Raw genomic sequence first — 18,215 nt, 5'->3', positions numbered from 1 at the left:
CCATGAGGGGTTATAGGTGTTTCCATAAGGTTCACCCATGTAATTCACCTCTGCTATTGCAGGGTTTTCAGGATCATAAGCTTCTTCTTCAGAAGATGCCTCTTGAGTACTGTTGGATGCAGCTTGCATTCCATCCTAACTCTGAGAAATCATATTGACTTGCTGAGTCAATATTTTATTCTGAGCCAGTAATGCATTCAGAGTATCAATTTCAAGAACTCCCTTCTCCATAAGCGTCCCATTACTCAAAGGATTCCTCTCAGAAGTGTACATGAACTGGTTATTAGCAACCATGTCAATGAGTTCTTGAGCTTCTGCAGGCATTTTCTTTAGGTGAATGGATCCACCTGCAGAAGTATCCAATGACATTTTAGCCAATTCAGATAGACCATCATAGAATATATCCAGGATGGTCCATTCTGAAAGCATATCAGAAGGACACTTTTTGGTCAGTTATTTGTATCTCTCCCAAGCTTCATAGAGGGATTCACCTTCTTTCTGTCTGAAGGTCTGAACATCCACTCTAAGCTTACTCAGCTTTTGAGGAGGAAAGAACTTGGCTAAGAAAGCCTTGACCAGCTTATCCCAAGAGTTCAAGCTATCCTTAGGTTGAGAGTCCAACCATATTCTAGCTCTGTCTCTCACAGCAAAAGGGAAAAGCATGAGCCTGTAGACATCATGATCTACTCCATTAGTCTTAACAGTATCACAGATCTGCAAGAATTCAGTTAAGAACTGAAAAGGATCTTCAGATGGAAGTCCATGAAACTTGCAGTTCTGCTGCATCAGAGAAACTAATTGAGGTTTTAGCTCAAAATTGTTTGTCCAATGGCAGGAATGGAGATGCTTCTTCCATGTAAATTGGAATTAGGTGCAGTAAAGTCACCAAGCATCCTCCTTGCATTATTATTATTTTCGGCTGCCATCTCCTCTTCTTGTTTGAAAATTTCTGAAAGGTGCTTGCTGGATTGTTGTAATTTAGCTTCTCTTAGTTTCCTCTTCAGAGTCCTTTCAGGTTCTGGATCTGCTTCAACAAGAATGTTCTTGTCCTTACTCCTGCTCATATGAAAAAGAGGGACAGAAAAATAATAATAGGGATTCTTTTTACCACAGGTATAGAGGTTCCCCTATGTGAGTAGAAGAAGAAAAGAATGTAATGTAAAGAAAGAAACACGAGGGTAAGGAGAGCAGAGATGTGGGATGAAGAGAGGTGTTAGTAGATGAATAAATAAATAGAAGGAGATGAGAGAGAAGGAGAATTTTCGAAAATTATTTTTGAAAAAGAGTTAGTGATTTTCGAAAATAGTTTTTGAAAAAGGTTAGTAATTTTTTCGAAAATTAAAATAAAAAATTAAAATAATTAGTTAATTAAAAAGAAATTTTGAAAAAGAGGGAAGATATTTTCGAAAATTAGAGAGAGAGAGAGAGTTAGTTAGGTAGTTTTGAAAAAGATAAGAAACAAACAAAAAGTTAGTTAGTTAGTTGAAACAAATTTGAAAATCAATTTTGAAAAGATAAGAAGATAAGAAGTTAGAAAGGATATTTTAAAATCAAATTTTGAAAAAGATAAGATAAAGAGATATTTTTGAAAAGATATGATTGAAATTAGTTTTGAAAAAGATTTGATTTTTAAAATCACAATTAATGACTTGATTCACAAGAAATCACAAGATATAATTCTAGAACTCAAAGTTTGAATCTTTTTTAACAAGCAAGTAACAAACTTGAAATTTTTGAATCAAAACATTAATTGATGATGTTATTTTTGAAAATATGATGTAAAATTAAGAAAAAGATTTTTGAAAAATATTTTTTTGAAATTTTCGAAAATAGATAAGAAAAATGAAAAAGATTTGATTTTTGAAAAAGATTTTGGAAAAGATAAGATTTTTAAATTGAAAATTTGATTTGACTCATAAAAACAACTAGATTTTAAAAATTTTTGAAAAAGTCAAATCTAATTTTTGAAATTTTAAGAGAGAAAAAGGGAAAGATATTTTTTTTTTATTTTTTATGATGAGAGAGAAAAACATGAAAATGATGCAATGCATGAAAATTTTTTAGATCAAAACAATGAATGCATGCAAGAATGCTATGAATGTCAAGATGAACACCAAGAACACTTTGAAGATCAAGATGAACATCAAGAACTTATTTTTGAAAATTTTTTAATGCAAAGAAAACATGCAAGACACCAAACTTAAAAATCTTTCATGTATAGACACTATGAATGCAAGAATGCATATGAAAAACAAGAAAAGACACAAAACATGAAAACATCAAGATCAAACAAGAAGACTTACCAAGAACAACTTGAAGATCATGAAGAACACTATGAATGCATGAATTTTCGAAAAATGCAAGATGAATATGCAATTGACACCAAACTTATAACATGACACATGACTCAAACAAGAAACACAAAAATACATTTTTTTTTATGATTTTATGATTTTTTTGTATTTTCTTTTAATTTTTTCGAAAATCATTTGAAAAAGAAAAATAAGGATTCCAAAATTTTTAATATGAATTCCAGGAATCTTGCACTCTTATTCTAAAGCTCCAATCTGAGGGTTAGGCATGGCTTAATAGCCAGCCAAACTTTAGTATGTAACTCAGACATGCCACGGCTGACATTCCAATTAACTTGCCTCTATGCTGATGGTTGGAAGCCCCTATCCAAAAGAATTAGACATGGCTTTACAGCCAGCCAGGCTTCAACATGCTTCGTGAAACTCTAGAATTCATTCTTAAAAATTCTGAAGAAAAATATATTTTTGAAAAGATTGATTTTTTTTTTCGAAAATAAAGGAGAAATTTTTTTGAAAGATTTTTGAAAACTTTTTGAAAATAAAACAAAAAGAAAATTACCTAATCTGAGCAACAAGATGAACCGTTAGTTGTCCAAACTCGAACAATCCCCGGCAATGGCGCCAAAAACTTGGTGCACGAAATTGTGATCCCCGGCAACGGCGCCAAAAACTTGGTGCACGAAATTGTGATCTCAGGCAACGGCGCCAGAAACTCTATATGCACGTCTTAATAAATCGTTTTTCATTCACAACTTCGATACAACTAACCAGCAAGTGCACTGGGTCGTCCAAGTAATAAACCTTACGTGAGTAAGGGTCGATCCCACGGAGATTGTTGGTATGAAGCAAGCTATGGTCACCTTGTAAATCTCAGTCAGGCGAATATAAAATAGTTATGGAGTTTTCGAACATAAATAATAAATAAACATAAAATAAGGATAGAAACACTTATGTATATCATTGGTGAGAATTTCAGATAAGTGTATAGAGATGCTTTCGTTCCTCTGAACCTCTGCTTTCCTGCTGTCTTCATCCAATCAGTCTTACTCCTTTCCATGGCTGGCTTTATGTAAGGACATCACCGTTGTCAATGGCTACTATTTATCCTCTCTGGAAAATGGTCCGATGCGCTGTCACTGCATGGCTAATCGTCTGGAGGCATCACCCTTGTCAATGGCTGCATCCCATCCTCTTGTGAAAATGGTCCAAATTCTCTGTCACAGAACGGCTAATCATCTGAGGTTCTCGATCATACTGGAATAGGATTCACCCTCCTTTTGCGTCAGTCACTACATCCAGCACTCGCGAGTTTGAAGTTCGTCACAGTCATTCAATCCCAGAGTCCTACTCGGAATACCACAGACAAGGTTTAGACTTTCCGGACTCTCATGAATACCGCAATCAATCTAGCTTATACCACGAAGATTCTGATTAAGAGATCCAAGAGATACTCATTCAATCTAAGGTGGAACGGAAGTGGTTGTCAGGCACGCGTTCGTGGGGGAATGATGATGATTGTCACGTTCATCACATTCAGGTTGAAGTGTGAATGAATATCTTAGAAGCGGAATAAGTTGAATTGAATAGAAAAACAGTAGTACTTTGCATTAATCTTTGAGGAACAGCAGAGCTCCACACCTTAATCTATGGAGTGCAGAAACTCTACCATATGAAAATACATAAGTGATAATGGTTCAGGCATGGCCGAATGGCCAGCCCCCACGAAAGTCTAAGATAGCATAAAACTGATCAAAGATGTCTAATACAATAGTAAAAAGTCCTATTTATACTAAACTAGTTACTAGGGTTTACAGAAGTAAGTAATGGATGCATAAATCCACTTCCGGGGCCCACTTGGTGTGTTCTTGGGCTGAGCTTGAATGTTACACGTGTAGAGGTCAATCTTGGAGTTGAACGCCAGTTTGTAACGTATTTCTGGCGTTCAACTCTGGCTTGTGACGTGTTTCTGGCGTTTAACTCCAGACAGCAGCGTAGAACTGGCGTTCAACGACCTTTTACGTCATCTAAACTCGGCCAAAGTATGGACTATTATATATTTCTAGAAAGCCCTGAATGTCTACTTTCCAACGCAATTGGAAGCGCGCCATTTTGAGTTCTGTAGCTCCAGAAAATCTACTTTAAGTGAAGGGAGGTCAGAATCCAACAGCATCAGCAGTCCTTCTTCAACCTCTGAATCTGATTTTTGCTCAAGTCCCTCAATTTCAGCCAGAAAATACCTGAAATCACAGAAAAACACACAAACTCATAGTAAAGTCCAGAAATGTGAATTTAACATAAAAACTAATGAAAACATCCCTAAAAGTAACTAGATTCTACTAAAAACATACTAAAAACAATGCCAAAAAGCGTATAAATTATCTGCTCATCACAACACCAAACTTAAATTGTTGCTTGTCCCCAAGTAACTGAAAATCAAATAGGATAAAAAGAAGAGAATATACTATAAATTCCAAACTATCAATGAAACATAGCTCCAATCAGATGAGCGGGACTTGTAGCTTTTTGCCTCTTGAATAGTTTTGGCATCTCACTTTATCCATTGAGGTTCAGAATGATTGGCATCTATAGGAACTCAGAGTTCAGATAGTGTTATTGATTCTCCTAGTTCAGTATGATGATTCTTGAACACAGCTATTTTATGAGTCTTGGCCGTGGCCCTAAGCACTTTGTTTTCCAGTATTACCACCGGATACATAAATGCCACAGACACATAATTGGTTGAACCTTTTCAGATTGAGACTCAGCTTTGCTAAAATCCCCAATTAGAGGTGTCCAGGGTTCTTAAGCACACTCTTCTTTTGCTTTGGACCTTGACTTTAACCGCTCAGTCTCAAGTTTTCACTTGACACCTTCACGCCACAAGCACATGGTTAGGGACAGCTTGGTTTAGCCGCTTAGGCCATGATTTTATTCCTTTAGGCCCTCCTATCCACTGATGCTCAAAGCCTTGGGATCCTTTTTATTTACCCTTGCCTTTTGGTTTTAAGGGTTATTGGCTTTTTGCTCTTGCCTTTTGGTTTTAAGAGCTTTTGGCTTTTTCTGCTTGCTTTTTTTTTAATTATTTTTTTTTTGCAAGCTTTGTTCTTTGCTGCTTTTTCTTGCTTCAAGAATCATTTTTATGATTTTTCAGATTATCAAATAACATGTCTCCTTGTCATCATTCTTTCAAGATCCAACATATTTAACATTCTTAAACAACAACTTCAAAAGACATATGCACTGTTCAAGCATTCATTCAGAAAACAAGAAGCATTGTCACCACATCAATAATTAAACTAAGTTCAAGGATAAATTCGAAACTCATGTACTTCTTGTTCTTTTGAATTAAAACATTTTTCATTTAAGAGAGGTGCTGGATTCATAGGACATTCATAACTTTAAGACAAAGTTACTAAAGACTAATGATCATGTAATAAGACACAAACATGGATAAGCACTTAACATAAAGAAAACGAAAAACAGAGAATGTAAGAACAAGGAATGAATCCACCTTAGTGATGGTGGCGTTTCCTTCTTGAGGAACCAATGATGTCCTTGAGCTCTTCTATGTCTCTTCCTTGTCTTTGTTGCTCCTCCCTTATTGCTTTTTGATCTTCTCTAATTTCATGAAGGATGATGGAGTGCTCTTGATGTTCCACCTTTAATTGTCCCATGTTGGAACTTAATTCTCCTAGGGAGGTGTTGATTTGCTCCCAATAGTTTTGTGGAGGAAAATGCATTTGAGGCATCTCAGGGATTTCTTGATGGTGAGCTTCCTCATGTGTTTCTTGAGCTTCATGAGTGGGCTCTCTTGTTTGCTCCATCCTTTTCTTAGTGATGGGCTTGTGAGATGAATCTTTCCATCTCCCATGGCTCAGAGGTGGAAGCAATTGCCTTCCCTTTTCTCTTTCTTGAGGTTTCTCTGGCCTTAGGTGCCATTAATGGTAATGGAAAAACAAAAAGCTTATGCTTTTACCACACCAAACTTAGAATATTGCTTGCCCTCGAGCAAGAGAAGAAAGAATAGAAGAAGAAGAAGAAGAAGATATGGAGGAGATGGAGGGATGTGTGTATGGATGTGAGTGGTGAATGGAAAACAGAAGGGATGACCATGAATGGAGAGAGAGAGAGGGTGAGGTGGGTGGGAATCCTGTGAGATTCACAGATCCTGAGATGATCTTGTGGTGTCCACAGATCCTGAGGTGTCAAGGATTTACATCCCTGCACCCATTAGGCATGTAAAATGCCTTTGCATGCAATTCTGGCGTTTAAACTCCGAATTGATGCTTGTTCTGGGTGTTCAACGCCCAGATGCAGCATATTTCTGGCGTTGAACGCCAGCCAGATGCTTGTTTCTGGTGTTCAGCGCTAGCTCTTCTTGACTGCGCATTTCTGGCGTCTGAACGCCAGGATGCTGCTTGGAACGCCAGAAACATGCTCTGTTCTGGCGTTGAACGCTAGACAGATGCTCCTTACTGGCGTTTAAACGCCAGTAAGCCCTTCCTCCAGGGTGTGATTTTTCTTCTGCTGTTTTTGATTCTGTTTTTGATTTTTCTATTTATTTTGTGACTCCACATGATCATGAACCTAATAAAACATGAAAGAACAATGAAAATAAAAATAAAATTAGATAAATAAAAATTAGGTTGCCTCCCAACAAGCGCTTCTTTAATGTCAATAGCTTGACAGTGGGCTCGCATGGAGCCTCACAGGTGTTCAGAGCATTGTTGAGACTCTCCAACACCAAACTTAGAGTTTGGATATGGGAGTTCAACACCAAACTTAGAATTTGGTTGTGGCCTCCCAATACCAAACTTAGAGTTTGACTGTGGGAGCTCTGGTTGACTCTGTTTTGAGAGAAGCTTACTGTGCCTCTTTTCCATGTTCACAGAAGGATAATCTTGAGTTTGAAACACAAGGGAGTCCTCATTCACTTGAAGGACTAGTTCACCTCTGTCAACATCAATCACAGCTCTTGCTGTGGCTAGGAAGGGTCTTCCAAGGATGATGGATTCATCCTCGTCCTTCCCAGTATCTAGGACTATGAAATCAGCAGGGATGTAAAGGCCTTTAACCTTTACTAACACGTCCTCTACTTGTCCATAAGCCTATTTTCTTGAATTGTCTGCCATCTCTAATGAGATTTTAGCAGCTTGCACCCCAAAGATTCCCAGTTTCTCTATTACAGAGAGAGGCATGAGGTTTATCCCTGAACCAAGGTCACATAGAGCATTCTCAAAGGTCATGGTGCCTATGGTACAAGGTATTAGGAACTTTCCAAGATCCTGTTTCTTCTGAGGCAATGTCAGTTGATCTAGATCACTCAGTTCATTGGTGAACAAGGGAGGTTCATCTTCCCAAGTCTCAATACCAAATAAATTGGCATTTAGCTTCATGATTGCACCAAGGTACTTGGTAACTTGCTCCTCAGTAACATCCTCATTCTCTTCAGAAGAGGAATACTCATCAGAGCTCATGAATGGCATAAGGAGGTTTAATGGAATCTCTGTGGTCTCTAGATGAGCCTCAAATTCCTTTGGTTCCTCAGAGGGAAACTCCTTATTGATCACTGGACGTCCCAGGAGGTCTTCCTCCTTGGGATTCACGTCCTTGTCCTCTTTTGTGGTTTTGGCCATGATGGTCAATTCAATGGCCTTGCACTCTCCTTTTGGATTTTCTTCTGTATTACTTGGGAGAGTACTAGGAGGGATTTCAGTGATCCTTTTACTCAGCTGGCCCACTTGTGCTTCCAAATTTCTAATGGAAGACCTTGTTTCATTCATGGTACTCACAGTGGCCTTAGATAGATCAGAGACTAAGTTTGCTACATTAGAAATATTTTGTTCAGAGTTCTCTGTCTGTTGCTGAGTGGATGATGGAAAAGGCTTGCTATTGCTAAACCTATTTCTTCCACCATTATTAAAGCCTTGTTGAGGCTTTTGTTGATCCTTCCATAAGAGATTTGGGTGATTTCTCCATAATGGGTTATAGGTGTTTCCATAGGGTTCACCCATGTAATTTACCTCTGCTATTGCAGGGTTCTCAGGATCATAAGCTTCTTCTCCAGAAGATGCCTCTTGAGTACTGTTGGATGCAGCTTGCATTCCATTCAGATTCTGAGAAATCATATTGACTTGCTGAGTCAATATTTTATTCTGAGCCAATATAGCATTCAGAGTATCAATTTCAAGAACTCCCTTCTTTATAGGCGTCCCATTATTCACAGGATTCCTTTCAGAAGTGTACATGAACTGGTTATTAGCAACCATGTCAATGAGTTCTTGAGCTTTTGCAGGCGTTTTCTTTAGGTGAATGGATCCACCTGCAGAAGTATCCAATGACATTTTAGCTAATTCAGACAGACCATCATAGAATATATCCAGGATGGTCCATTCTGAAAGCATGTCAGAAGGACACTTTTTGGTCAGCTCCTTGTATCTCTCCCAAGCTTCATAGAGGGACTCACCTTCTTTCTGTCTGAAGGTTTGAACATCCACTCTAAGCTTACTCAGCTTTTGAGGAGGAAAGAACTTGGCTAAGAAAGCCTTGACCAGCTTATCCCAAGAGTTCAGGCTATCTTTGGGTTGAGAGTCCAACCACACTCTAGCTCTGTCTTTTACAGTAAAGGGAAAAAGCATGAGCCTGTAGACTTAAGGATCTACTCCATTAGTCTTAACAATATCACAGATCTGCAAGAATTCAGTTAAGAACTGAAAAGGATCTTCAGATGGAAGTCCATGGAACTTGCAGTTTTGCTGCATCAAAGAAACTAATTGAGGTTTCAGCTTAGAATTGTTTGCTCCAATGGTAGGGATGGAGATGCTTCTTCCATGTAAATTGGAATTAGGTGCAGTGAAGTCACCAAGCATTCTCCTTGCATTATTATTATTTTCGGCTGCCATCTCCTCTTTTTGTTCGAAAATTTCTGACAGGTGCTTGCTGGATTATTGTAATTTAGCTTCTCTTAGTTTCCTCTTCAGAGTCCTTTCAGGTTCTGGATCTGCGTCAACAAGAATATTCTTTTCCTTGCTCCTGCTCATATGAAAAAGAAGGAACAGAAAAATAATAATAATAGGGATCCTTTTTACCCAAGTATAGAGGTTTCCTTATGTGAGTAGAAGAAAAGAAGAAGAGAAAATCTGAACTCAGAGAGAGAGAGAGAGTTCAGATTTTTGGTGAGTGAGGAAGAGATGTTAGTAAATAAATAAATAAATAGAAGGAGATGAGAGAGAGAGAGAATTTTCGAAAATTATTTTTTTGAAAAAGAGTTAGTGATTTTCGAAAATTGTTTTTGAAAAAGGTTAGTAATTTTCGAAAATTAAAATCAAAAATTAAAATAATTAGTTAATTAAAAAGAAATTTTGAAAAAGAGGGAGATATTTTCGAAAATTAGAGAGAGAGAGTTAGTTAGGTAGTTTTGAAAAAGATAAGAAACAAACAAAAAGTTAGTTAGTTAGTTGCAACAAATTTTGAAAATCAATTTTTTTTAAAAAGATAAGAAGATAAGAAGTTAGAAAAGATATTTTAAAATCAAATTTTTGAAAAAGATATGATTTTGAAAAAGGTAAGATAAAAGGATATTTTTGAAATGATATGATTGAAATTAGTTTTAAAAAAAAGATTTGATTTTTAAAATCACAATTAATGACTTGATTCACAAGAAATCACAAGATATGATTCTAGAACTTAAAGTTTGAATCTTTCTTAACAAGCAAGTAACAAACTTGAAATTTTTGAATCAAAACATTAATTGATGATATTATTTTCGAAAATTATGTGGTAAAGATAAAAAAAAGATTTTTGAAAAATATTTTTAAAAATTTTTGAAAATAAATAAGAAAAGTGAAAAATATATGATTTTTGAAAAAGATTTTGAAAAAGATAAGATTTGAAAATTTGATTTGACTCATAGAAAACAACTAGATTTTAAAAATTTTTGAAAAAGTCAACTTAAATTTTCGAATTTTATGAGAGGAAAAAGGGAAAGATATTTTTTTATTTTTTTTTTTTGAATTTTTATGATGAGAGAGAAAAACATGAAAATGATGCAATGCATTAAAATTTTTAGATCAAAACAATGAATGCATACAAGAATGCTATGAATGTCAAGATGAACACCAAGAACACTTTGAAGATCATGATGAACATCAAGAACATATTTTTTGAAAAATTTTTGATGCAAAGAAAACATGCAAGACACCAAACTTAGAAATTTTTTATGCTTAGACTCTATGGATGCAAAAATGCACATGAGAAACAAGAAAAGACACAAAACAAGAAAACATCAAGATCAAACAAGAAGATTTACCATGAACAACTTGAAGATCATGAAGAACACTATGAATGCATGAATTTTTTCGAAAAATGCAAGATGAGTATGCAATTGACACCAAACTTGAAATTGACTCAAGACTCAAACAAGAAACACAAAATATTTTTGATTTTTTATGATTTTGTGATTTTTTTTTGTATTTTTCAAAAATTATTTGTGAAAAAGAAAAATAAGGATTCCAAAATTTTTAATATGAATTCCAGGAATTTTTGTACTCTTAGTCTAAAGCTCCAATCTGAGGGTTAGGCATGGCTTAATAGCTAGCCAAGCTTTAGCATGTAACATCAGAATATACTGCTCATTACTTATCAAATTAACTTGCCTCTATGCCGATGGTTGGAAGCCCCTATCCAAAAGAATTAGACATGGCTTTACAGCCAGCCAGGCTCCAACATTTTTCATGAAACTCTAGAATTCATTCTTAAAAATTCTGAAGAACATAAATTAGAATAAAAATTTTTTTTGAAAAGAATTTTAATTTTTTTTTTCGAAAACAGATGAGAAATTTTTGAAAGATTTTTGAAAAATTTTTGAAAATAAAAAAAAAAGAAAATTACCTAATCTGAGCAACAAGATGAACCGTCAGTTGTCCAAACTCGAACAATCCCCGGCAACGGCGCCAAAAACTTGGTGCACGAAATTGTGATCTCAGGCAACGGCGCCAAAAACTCTGTACGCACGTCTTAATAAATCATTTTTCATTCACAACTTCGATACAACTAACCAGCAAGTGCACTAAGTCGTCCAAGTAATAAAACCTTACGTGAGTAAGGGTCGATCCCACGGAGATTGTTGGTATGAAGCAAGCTATGGTCACCTTGTAAATCTCAGTCAGGCGGATATCAAATGGTTATAGTATTTTCGAAAATTAATAATAAATAAATAGAAAATAAAGATAGAAATACTTATGTAATTCATTGGTGGGAATTTCAGATAAGCGTATAGAGATGCGTTTGTTCCTCTGAACTTCTGCTTTCCTACTGTCTTCATCCAATCAATCTTACTCCTTTCCATGGCTGGCTTTATGTAAGGACATCACCATTGTCAATGGCTACTTTTTATCCTCTCTGGAAAATGGTCCGATGCGCTGTCACTGCATGGCTAATCGTCTGGAGGCATCACCGTGGTCAATGGCTGCATCCTATCCTCTTGTGAAAATGGTCCAAATGCTCTGTCACAGCACGGCTAATCATCTGAGGTTCTCGATCATACTGGAATAGGGTTCACCCTCCTTTTGCGTCTGTCACTACGCCCAACACTCGCGAGTTTGAAGTTTGTCACAGTCATTCAATCCAGAGTCCTACTCGGAATACCACAGACAAGGTTTAGACTTTCCAGACTCTCATGAATGCCGCCATCAATCTAGCTTATACCATGAAGATTCTAATAAAGAGATCCAAGAGATAATCATTCAATCGAAGGTAGAACGGAAGTGGTTGTCAGGCACGCGTTCATAAGGAATGATGATGATTGTCACGTTTATCACATTCATGTTGAAGTGCGAATGAATATCTTAGAAGCGGAATAAGTTGAATTGAATAAAGAAACGGTAGTACTTTGCATTACTTCATGAGGAACAGCAGAGCTCCACACCTTAATCTATGGAGTGTAGAAACTCTACCGTCAAAAATACATAAGTGAAAGGTTCAGGCATGGCCAAATGGCCAGCCCCCAAAACGTGATCATAGGATCAGAAATACAATCCAGGATGTCTAATACAATAGTAAAAAGTTCTATTTATAATAAACTAGCTACTAGGGTTTACAGAAGTAAGTAATTGATGCATAAATCCACTTCCGGGGCCCACTTGGTGTGTGCTTGGGCTGAGCTTGAATGTTACACGTGCAGAGGCTCTTTCTGGAGTTGAACGCCAGGTTGTAACGTGTTTCTGGCGTTCAACTCTGGTTTGTGACGTGTTTCTGGCGTTTAACTCCAGACAGCAGCGTAGAACTTGTGTTCAACTCCCTTTTACGTCCTCTAAACTCAGCCAAAGTATGGACTATTATATATTGCTGGAAAGCCCTGGATGTCTACTTTCTAACGCAATTAGAAGCGCGCCATTTTGAGTTCTGTAGCTCCAGAAAATCCACTTTGAGTATAGGGAGGTCAGAATCCAACAGCATCAGCAGTCCTTCTTCAACCTCTGAATCTGATTTTTGCTCAAGTCCCTCAATTTCAGCCAGAAAATACCTGAAATCACAGAAAAACACACAAACTCATAGTAAAGTCCAGAAATGTGAATTTAATATAAAAACTAATAAAAACATCCCTAAAAGTAACTAGATCCTACTAAAAACATACTAAAAACAATGCCAAAAAGCGTATAAATTATCCGCTCATCACAACACCAAACTTAAATTGTTGCTTGTCCCCAAGCAACTGAAAATCAAATAGGATAAAAAGAAGAGAATATACTATAAATTCCAAACTATCAATGAAACATAGCTCCAATTAAATGAGCGGGACTTGTAGCTTTTTGCCTCTTGAATAGTTTTGGCATCTCACTTTATCCATTGAAGTTCAAAATGATTGGCATCTATAGGAACTCAGAGTTCAGATAGTGTTATTGATTCTCCTAGTTCAGTATGATGATTCTTGAACACAGCTATTTTATGAGTCTTGGCCGTGGCCCTAAGCACTTTGTTTTCCAGTATTACCACCGGATACATAAATGCCACAGACACATAATTGGGTGAACCTTTTCAGATTGTGACTCAGCTTTGCTAAAGTCCCCAATTAGAGGTGTCCAGGGTTCTTAAGCACACTCTTCTTTTGCTTTGGACCTTGACTTTAACTGCTCAGTCTCAAGTTTTCACTTGACACCTTCACGCCACAAGCACATGGTTAAGGACAGCTTGGTTTAGCCGCTTAGGCCAGGATTTTATTCCTTTAGGCCCTCCTATCCACTGATGCTCAAAGCCTTGGGATCCTTTTTATTTACCCTTGCCTTTTGATTTTAAGGGTTATTGGCTTTTTGCTCTTGCCTCTTGGTCTTAAGAGCTTTTGGCTTTTTCTGCTTGCTTTTTCTTTTTTTTTTTTGCCTATATTTTTTTTCTGCAAGCTTTGTTCTTTGCTGCTTTTTCTTGCTTCAAGAGTCATTTTTATGATTTTTCAGATTATCAAATAACATGTCTCCTTATCATCATTCTTTCAAGAGCCAACATATTTAACATTCTTAAACAACAACTTCAAAAGACATATGCACTGTTCAAGCATTCATTCAGAGAACAAGAAGCATTGTCACCACATCAATATAATTAAACTAAGTTCAAGGATAAATTTGAAACTTATGTACTTCTTGTTCTTTTGAATTAAAACAGTTTTCATTTAAGAGAGGTGATGGATTCATAGGACATTCATAACTTTAAGACAAAGTTACTAAATACTAATGATCATGTAATGAAGACACAAACATGGATAAGCACTTAACATAGAGAAAACGGAAAACAGAGAATGTAAGAACAAGGAATGAGTCCACCTTAGTGATGGTGGCGTTTCCTTCTTGAGGAACCAATGATGTCCTTGAGCTCTTCTATGTCTCTTCCTTGTCTTTGTTGCTCCTCCCTCATTGCTTTTTGATCTTCTCTTATTTCATGAAGAATGATGGAGTGCTCTTGATGTTCCACCCTTAATTGTCCCATGTTGGAACTTAATTCTCCTAGGGAGGTGTTGATTTGCTCCCAATAGTTTTGTGGAGGAAAATGCATTTGAGGCATCTCCGGGATCTCATGGTGATGAGCTTCATGCGTCTCTTGAGATCCATGAATGGGCTCTCTTGCTTGCTCCATCCTTTTCTTAGTGATGGACTTCTCTTCCTCAATGGGAATGTCTCCTTCTATGAAAGCTCCAGCTGAGTAACATAGATGGCAAATAAGATGAGGAAAAGCTAGCCTTGCCCCAGGAGAGGGCTTTTCGGCTATTTTGTAGAATTCAAGGGAGATGACTTCATGAACTTCTACTTCCTCTCCAATCATGATGCTATGAATCATGATGGCCCGATCCACAGTAACTTCAGATCGGTTGCTAGTGGGGATGATGGAGCGTTGGATGAACTCCAACCATCCTCTAGCCACAGGCTTGAGGTCCAGTCTTCTTAATTGAACCGGCTTGCCTTTGGAGTCAATCTTCCATTGAGCTCCTTCCACACATATGTCCATGAGGACTTGGTCCAACCTTTGATTAAAGTTGACCCTTCTAGTGTAGGGGCGTGCATCTCCTTGCATCATAGGCAAGTTAAACGCCAACCTCACATTTTTCGGACTAAAATCTAAGTATTTCCCCCGAACCATTGTAATATAATTCTTTGGGTTTGGGTTCTTACTTTGATCATGGTTCCTAGTGATCCATGCATTGGCATAGAACTCCTGAACCATTAGGATGCCGACTTGTTGGATGGGGTTTGTTAGAACTTCCCAACCTCTTCTTTGGATTTCATGTCGGATCTCCGGATACTCATTCTTCTTGAGCTTGAAAGGGACCTCGGGGATCACCTTCTTCTTGGCCACAACATCATAGAAGTGGTCTTGATGAGCTTTGGAGATGAATCTTTCCATCTCCCATGACTCGGAGGTGGAAGCTTTTGTCTTCCCTTTCCCTTTTCTAGAGGATTCTCCGGTCTTAAGTGCCATCAATGGTAATGGAAAAACAAAAAGCTTATGTTTTTACCACACCAAACTTAGAATATTGCTCGCCCTCGAGCAAGAGAAGAAAGAATAGATGAAGAAGAAGAAGAAAATATGGAGGAGAGGGGGGAGGGGTGTATTCGGCCAAGAAGGGGAAGAGAGGGTTGTGTTGTGTGAAAATGAAGAAGAATGGAGGGCTTTATATAGGGAAGGGAGGGAGGGTAAGGTTCGGCCATAAGGGTGGGTTTTGGGTGGGAAATTGATTTTGAATTTTGAAGGTAGGTGGGGTTTATGAGGTAGGTTTATGGGGAAGAGTGGATGGATGTGAGTGGTGAAGTGGTTATAGGGAAGAGAGATTGAGGTGATTGGTGAAGAGTTTTGGGGAAGAGTGTTAATGGGATTGTGTGAAAGAGGGGTGAGAAGAAGTGAGTGGAGGTAGGTGGGGATCCTGTGGGGTCCACAGATCCTGAGATGATCCTGTGGTGTCCACAGATCCTGAGGTGTCAAGGATTTACATCCCTGCACCCATTAGGCATGTAAAATGCCCTTGCACACAACGCTGGGCGTTCAGCGCCAGATTGGTGCTTGTTCTGGGCGTTGAACGCCCATTTTTTGCCCATTTCTAGCGTTGAACGCCAAAACCATGCTTGTTCTGGGCATTCAGCGCCAGCTCTTCTCCAGGGTGCAATTCTGGCGTTCAAACGCCCAGATGCTGCCCATTTTGGGCGTTCAGCGCCAGAACCATGCTCTGTTCTGGCGTTGAACGCCAGCCAGATGCTTCTTACTGGCGTTTAAACGCCAGTAAGGTCTTCCTCCAGGGTGTGATTTTTCTTCTGCTGTTTTTGATTCCGTTTTCAATTTTTATATTTATTTTGTGACTCCACATGATCATGAACCTAATAAAACATGAAAGAACAAGAAAAATAAAATTAGATAAATAAAAATTGGGTTACCTCCCAACAAGCGCTTCTTTAATGTCAATAGCTTGACAGTGGGCTCTCATGGAGCCTCACAGATGTTTAGAGCATTGTTGAGACTTCCCAACACCAAACTTAGAGTTTGACTGTGGGGGCTCTGGTTGACTCTGTTTTGAGAGAAGCTTACTGTGCCTCTTTTCCATGTTTACAGAAGGGTAACCTTGAGTTGTAAACACAAGGGAGTCCTCATTCAATTGAAGGACTAATTCACCACTGTCAACATCAATCACAGCTCTTGCTGTGGCTAGGAAAGGTCTTCCAAGGATGATGGATTCATCCTCATCCTTCCCAGTATCAAGGATTATGAAATCAGCAGGGATGTAAATGCCTTCAACCTTTACTAACACGTCCTCTACTTGTCCATAAGCCTGTTTTCTTGAATTGTCTGCCATCTCTAATGAGATTTTAGTAGCTTGTACCCCAAAGATTCCCAGTTTCTCTATTACAGAGAGAGGCATGAGGTTTATCCCTGAACCAAGGTCACACAGAGCCTTTTCAAAGATCATGTTGCCTAAGGTACAAGGTATTAAGAACTTTCCAGGATCCTGTTTCTTTTGAGGCAATGTCAGTTGATCCAGATCACTTAGTTCATTGGTGAACAAGGGAGGTTCATCTTCCCAAGTCTCAATACCAAATAATTTGGCATTCAGCTTCATGATTGCACCAAGGTACTTGGTAACTTGCTCTTCAGTAACATCCTCATTCTCTTCAGAAGATGAATACTCGTCAGAGCTCATGAAGGGCATAAGGAGGTTCAATGGAATCTCTATGGTCTCTAGATGAGTCTTAGATTCTTTTGGTTCCTCAAAGGGAAACTCCTTATTGATCACTGGACGTCCCAGGAGGTCTTCCTCACTGGGATTTACGTCCTCCCCTTCCTCTCCAGGTTCGGCCGTGTTGACTATGTCAATGGCCTTGCACTCTCCTTTTGGATTTTCTTCTGTATTGCTTGGGAGAGTACTAGGAGGGATTTCAGTGATCCTTTTACTCAGCTGGCCCACTTGTGCCTCCAAATTTCTAATAGAGGACCTTGTTTTATTCATGAAACTTACAGTGGCCTTAGATAGATCAGAGACTAAGTTTGCTAAATTAGAGGTATTTTATTCAGAGTTCTCTGTCTGTTGCTGAGTGGATGATGGAAAAGGTTTACTATTGTTAAAGCTATTTCTTCCACCATTATTAAAGCCTTGTTGAGGCTTTTGTTGATCCTTCCATGAGAGATTTGGGTGATTTCTCCATGAGGGGTTATAGGTGTTTCCATAAGGTTCACCCATGTAATTCACCTCTGCTATTGCAGGGTTTTCAGGATCATAAGCTTCTTCTTCAGAAGATGCCTCTTGAGTACTGTTGGATGCAGCTTGCATTCCATTCAGACTCTGAGAAATCATATTGACTTGCTGAGTCAATATTTTATTCTGAGCCAGTATGGCATTCAGAGTATCAATTTCAAGAACTCCCTTCTTCATAGGCGTCCCATTACTCACAGGATTCCTCTCAGAAGTGTACATGAACTGGTTATTAGCAACCATGTCAATGAGTTCTTAAGCTTCTGTAGGCGTTTTCTTTAGGTGAATGGATCCACCTGCAGAAGTATCCAATGACATTTTAGCCAATTCAGATAGACCATCATAGAATATATCTAGGATGGTCCATTCTGAAAGCATGTCAGAAGGACACTTTTTGGTCAGTTCTTTGTATCTCTCCCAAGCTTCATAGAGGGATTCAGCTTCTTTCTGTCTGAAGGTCTGAACATCCACTCTAAGCTTACTCAGCTTTTGAGGAGGAAAGAACTTGGCTAAGAAAGCCTTGACCAGCTTATCCCAAGAGTTCAGGTTATCTTTGGGTTGAGAGTCCAACCATACTCTAGCTCTGTCTCTTACAGCAAAAGGGAAAAGCATGAGCCTGTAGACTTCAGGATCTACTCCATTAGTCTTAACAGTATCACATATCTGCAAGAATTCAGTTAAGAACT

General features: G+C 38.0%; 3 non-coding genes across 3 annotated transcripts; all 3 read left to right on the top strand.

Annotated features, from left to right (window-relative positions):
- The first annotated feature begins 423 nt into the window (after window positions 1–423).
- LOC148569023 (small nucleolar RNA R71) lies at window positions 424–531 on the top strand. The gene has a single exon (XR_015881456.1). It is a non-coding gene; the product is annotated as a small nucleolar RNA R71 (small nucleolar RNA).
- An 8,179-nt stretch (window positions 532–8,710) lies between these two features.
- On the top strand, window positions 8,711–8,818 carry LOC148569022 (small nucleolar RNA R71). The gene has a single exon (XR_015883011.1). It is a non-coding gene; the product is annotated as a small nucleolar RNA R71 (small nucleolar RNA).
- Window positions 8,819–17,901: 9,083 nt separating this feature from the next.
- Window positions 17,902–18,009, top strand: LOC148569021 (small nucleolar RNA R71). The gene has a single exon (XR_015881698.1). It is a non-coding gene; the product is annotated as a small nucleolar RNA R71 (small nucleolar RNA).
- Window positions 18,010–18,215: the final 206 nt, after the last annotated feature.

The sequence above is a fragment of the Arachis ipaensis genome, chromosome B4, assembly GCF_059453495.1.
Source record: "Arachis ipaensis isolate K30076 ecotype BB chromosome B4, ASM5945349v1, whole genome shotgun sequence".
Classification (NCBI taxonomy): domain Eukaryota; kingdom Viridiplantae; phylum Streptophyta; class Magnoliopsida; order Fabales; family Fabaceae; genus Arachis; species Arachis ipaensis.
Note: the sequence above shows the minus strand (reverse complement) of the source record. Positions and strands in the feature narration are given on the sequence as shown.